Raw genomic sequence first — 5783 nt, forward strand, 5'->3', positions numbered from 1 at the left:
TGTCATAATATATTGTGTTTCTGGGTGTGTAAAGGTTACAAATGTGTTCCAGTGAATTAATATTGTTTTGATATTTATTTGAAAATATGTTCTAATTAATATTTCATCCCAAGGTTCCTTTTTCAATGCAGATATGGTGAAAAACACCAAAATTCCAAATAGTCATAATAATAAAACTTTATAAATGTCCCCCAAGTGACAAAACTATAACACTGCATTTTTATTTTTTCCATTCATCATTAAATAATGATGACATGTATGGTGACATACGTCTGGTTTTAGACATGTCCTCTTTTGTTTTCACGTGGTGTCAGGGCTGTGTGGGGATATTTTACAAATTTCTGGGTTTTCCAGGGACTTTGAACGCATCTCGAGGCATGCGTTAATTTAAAAGACGTACCTCCACAAAAATGTGTTCTATCTGTCACCTGCAGTCACAGATTTTTTATGCTATAGATATAGAATCAACTGCACTTTGTAAAAAAGACAAACAAACAAAATGATATAATGTGTTACCATTGTTATTTTGATTTAAAAAACAATCAGAAATAAACCTTTTTTTTTGTTTTTGGTTTTTATTTTTTCCTGTTTCTGGTTTTTCTGTTTTCCTGATTCTGGTTTTAAATTAATTAAAAAATTACAGGAAAAAAGTGTCATAAAGTAGATGTTTTACATAATAACATGCTCCATAGTTAATTATTAGTTATGTTTGCTGTGTCAGCATGTCTTTCATGTAATGTACAGGAAGTGACTTTAATTCAATTTGTTGAAAATTATTTTTTAGACAAACAAATGCAGTTATTCTGCATCATACAGTGATAGACACAACAAACACATATACAGCTGTTATGTTACTGCACAATATCATATAAGTTAGCTGTTACCATAATAGCTTCATATTGTAACAGCTCTGCTGTTTGTTGGATGTGTCAGTTGTAGATGTTCCTAATTCCTACAGCGTTGGCAGTCAGTGAAGGCAACTTGAGGATGCGTAGTGGAGATGTGTGTTTACAGTCTATGGTGTAGAGAGTTTGTGTCAGAAGTTAACTTTGGATTCATCTTTGTAATTTACCTTTCCATGTTTTATTTGGTGTGGTCACAGCAAACAGTGACTCAGGAATTTTCATGCAGTGAAAACTCCTGAGTCATGATGGTAAACAGCTAGGCAGGCAGTATTGGTTTCACGTTTATGGTGAAGTGCTATGAAGTGTCACAATGTGTGTGTGCACTCTGTGTATCTGTTGCACGGTGTATATTCTGTTAGCTTTGAAGAAGTAATCCCACTAAGTAATCCTCATTTTTAATAAAAATACTGGTAATCTGATTACATGTTTTTAAATGTACTGTAACAGATTATAGTTACATTATTTTTGTATCCAGATTACATAACACTGTTACTAGTAATCCATTACTCCCCAAGCCTGTGTGTGTGTGTGTGTGTGTGTGTGTGTGTGTGTGTGTGTGTGTGTGTGTGTGTGTGTGTGTGTGTGTGTGTGTGTGTGTGTGTGTGTGTGTGTGTGTGTGTGTGTGCGCGCGCGCGCGTGTGTGTGTGTGTGGCTTCAAACTCTCTATGAGTGGCTCTGATTGGCTGCAACCACACACACATACATGCACAGAGGGCCTCATAGCTCAGAGGTTAGAGCACTGGTCTTGTAAACCAGGGGTCGTGAGTTCAATTCTCACTGAGGCCTTCACTCACAGTTGAATTATGAGGAGAATTGTGGGAAAATCAGAAAAGTTTAGTCAGAAAAGATCAATGTTATTGATTTCATCTAATTCTATATAATAAATAAATAAATGGGCCTAAATCAAACAATAAATAAACTACACATATAACACAGGACAAGTCAACAACAACTGTGTTGACAGGTTGGGTTTAGAGTTTTTGAAGGAGACGATGTAGATACATTTATGACAGTTTATGGTAGAATTAGAATATAATAACAGCTCTATCTGGATGGCTCTGTGACAGCTACACATTGTTGAGAGAAAAAAATAAATAAACAGGAGACAGAAGGGTCTCATTCATGGACTTATTAAAAAGTTTATTTAGTCACTTTAAAGTATTTAAAAAGCTAAATGAGCCTCTGTTTAGATTTTAGTTTTAGTAGCACAGGCTACATACCTGAGCTAACGTCAGTAAACTCTACTAAACTTACATTATTAGTTTCATGCTTAAAGATGTTAATTTACAGGTTCTCTGTCTGAAAACAGCTGCTGGTTTAAGAGTAAATTAGTGCAGAAAACAAGCTTTTGGTCTGTGAAACCATTAAATATTGAGAATCAATCATTTCAGTAAAGCAGATGATATTATCAGTTAAACATCCTGTAATAAGTGCAAGTAAATTTAAAGTTACAAATGAAAACATTATTGGAATGGTTTCTACAGAAATTGATATTGCAAACCATGTCTGTCCTATTCCACTCTTTTCAGATAATTTAATACCCACAGAATGCTATTTTAAATGTTCCATCATTTAAAAAGTGCTTAAAATACCAGAAAACATCACAAAAGTTAGTTTGAGGTACTGTATCTACTGCAACCATATAGTAAAGAAGAGGCATAACATGATTTTTGACATTTATGTTTATGAGTAATTACAAGTAAAATTCATTAACCGGTTCCTATTTCAAGATATGATGTTGAAAAGATTATTTGAATATGCTGAACTCATTATTATGGTTTATGTGTAAATCTAGGAATCATCCCTCCTGTTTGTCTTTGTCTCACATAAACACACACCCCAGACACACCCAAAGGCAGCCAGCTGAGATGCTGGCAACTTTAAACCAATCAACGAAGTTTCCTTCTTGGGAGGCAAGTCCCAAAGATAAGCTTTTAAAAGGAAGAAAGCCGCTCCTAACTTCAGTTTTTGGGACGCTGGCGTTTCATGCTCAACGCGTTTCCCTTCCCCACCTTTTCATTTATTTCATTTTATTTTTAGTTGAAACAGTTAGATTTTTGGAATCAACAACTGCTTGGTTCGGACGAATCCAGCATCTAGTGACGTGCGTAACAGCCGAAAGAAGCCCGGCCCGTGACCCATTGGGGTAAGCCACGAGCCATTCTCTAACCCAGCTGTGAAGGCCAGAACCGCCTGGATCGGCTGAAGGGGCTATACTCTGTTGAAACGCAACAGAACTCAACGGTGGCACGTCCTGCTGCATTTCTTCAAACAGCACCTCCAGGTCCAACTATGACATCATCTTCAAGGTACATGAATGAACTTTCATCAGCAAACTTCATCCACAATAGATCACATACATACTTCTATAACTACAAACTTACACACACTCACAACATGTTCCACACACAGTTCATCTCATTCATGTTTATTCGTCTCCCCTGTCTGTCTTCCTCTCTTTGTGAGAAATAGTAAAGGATACTAGTGAGAAATGTATCCTTAACTTATATAGTATCTATTCAGTTCATGTATAGGATCTATTTGTTTGTTTCGGAAACAATAATCATGCTTTATGCTGTTGCTATGGTGCTAGCACACTAAAAACGTAACGGAAGTGACGTTTTTTTTTAAAAAGGAAGAGATGTTGAATTAGGCTTTTTACTTTTTAAAACCCTGAATTATTTACTCTTTACCATTATTATTATTATTATTATTATTATTATTATTATTATTATTATTATTATTATTATTATTATTATTTATAGTCATTCACATTTGAATATATTTCCACACCTCGAGGCTAAAGTTTCATTTAAAACTGTTTGAAACCTTGTAATAATGGAACAATGTGAATAAAGTTTTTTTTCTTTAAAAAAAAAAAAAACGTGTTGTGCCTTCACTTAAACTATATTAATAAAGTAAGAAAAAAACTATTAGACATGCACTAAACAATATATATTTCAATCTGTTTAAACAAGCTATATTTTAAAAGATATTTCACTTATTTCTCTAAAAAAAAAGTTATTTTTCTAGTTTAGTGTAATCTCTGTAGTTGTGTGTTAGTAATAAATACTAAAACAAAAAGGTTATATTTTGGGGGTCAATATTTTTAGCACAGCAGATTATATATATACTGTATAAATATATATATATATATATTGTTTTCTGAGTGAATCCATCTGTTGTGTAACGTTACAAAAACTATTCCAATATGACAACAAAAGGAAAGCATGGTGATCAAAGTCATTTATTTGTTAATGTGAGAGTTCTAAGATCTTTGTTACATCAACAATAAAATGGTTCAGAAACCGACACATTTCAGAACAATTGTCTTTTTTACATCATCCACTTTAATTAAAACTAAAAATCATCTCCCTCACTTTTTACAGAGGAATTAATTGTTGAGAACGTATTGATCCAGTTAGATTCATTGAATGGTGATCAGCCAATCACAGCCAGCCATTTGATTAAGGTTAACAAAGAGTTAACAGTGATGAGTAAAGTGTTGAAAAATGGTCCAAAAGTGGCAAAATAGTGGCAAGAAAATTGTGAAAAGTGACTAAAATGGACCAAAAACAGTCAAGAGTGGCAAAAAAATGACAAAAAAGAGGAAACAGGTGGTATGAAATGGTTACAGGTAGCTTAAATGAGCAAAATGTGGAACAAAAAGAGGCAAAATGTAGGAAAAAAGTAAACAAGTGTTATTTATTGGGCCAAAGGTTTATTATTTGGATGAAAAGTGCTTAACAATGGTTAAAGAATAGACAAAAATTGAATAAAAGTGTCAAAAAGAGAGATATTTTTTGGCAAAAGGAGCAAAAATCTGAAAAAACAAGAAAAAGTGTTAATTTTTTTTTGGAAAAGTGACAAAAATGGGACAAAGGAAGTTGTAAAACAGCCAAAGAAAAGGATTTAAAAAAGGTTTTAAAAAGTTTCCCTTTTTAAGGTTTTCTGGGGAAATAATAATTAAAATGAAGACATAAAGAGCCACATGTTGAGAATCAGTGACTTAATAACAGCTTTATCATGGTTTTAGTAAATGAATTTAATAAACTTTATAAATGGCTGCTCCACCCCTGGTCTTCATCATGAGAGGAGAGACTGACAGACCAGCTACGACAGTAGAAACACCTTTAAAACACGTCCCAGGAGAACAAGGACTACAGAGAAGAGCTAAGAATCATGGGACATGTAGGATTTTAATGAAAACTACTACATGGTGGTGTTCTCCAGTCTGTAAGCTCTGAGGAGAACAGACTGTCTGCTCTCCTCAGAGCTTATATACATGGACAGTTATTACATACACACAGGCAGCATCAGGGGCAGCTAAAGGGCTGCAGGGGTCCTCAGGTAAAGACTGGAGCATCTGACCAGATCGCCTGTATTAAATAGATGATGAGGCTGATGTATGTCTTTCTGGATTATTCAGATTAAAAAACCCGTGAACATCTGGAAGTCCCTTTGTGTCCAAGTGTGCAACAATTATTACGATAGTATTGATTAAAAAATGAAAAAACAACATAAAATCTCCCTATGTTGCTGAAAACGGAGCGTAGGGGGCGCCATCACTACAACATTGGGGTCCCCTACGCTCAACAGCACTGGAGAAAACCCTGGGAGCAGCTGCAGGATAATCCACAACACCAGTGAACAGGTGAGTTCATAAAATCTCTTAATAGGGGAAGTGAAGTTTAATTATTAATAACAGTAAACAGTTGAAGCAGCTTTCATTCACTGTTTATCACTGTTGAACATATCAATAGTACCATCTGATGGATATCCACAATCTAGAAGTGATGCTGATTGTCCCCAAACACAGTCAATACAGGGTCACAATGAGTCTGTGTATCTGGTTTAGTTAGTGTTCAATGACGTGTG

The 5783-nt window shown here is 34.7% G+C and overlaps 1 non-coding gene across 1 annotated transcript; it reads left to right on the plus strand.

The window, feature by feature from the left end:
* Positions 1-1618: 1618 nt before the first annotated feature.
* On the plus strand, positions 1619-1691 carry trnat-ugu (transfer RNA threonine (anticodon UGU)). The gene has a single exon. It is a non-coding gene; the product is annotated as a tRNA-Thr (tRNA).
* Positions 1692-5783: the final 4092 nt, after the last annotated feature.

Source organism: Gouania willdenowi, unplaced genomic scaffold, assembly GCF_900634775.1.
Source record: "Gouania willdenowi unplaced genomic scaffold, fGouWil2.1 scaffold_429_arrow_ctg1, whole genome shotgun sequence".
Lineage (NCBI taxonomy): Eukaryota > Metazoa > Chordata > Actinopteri > Blenniiformes > Gobiesocidae > Gouania > Gouania willdenowi.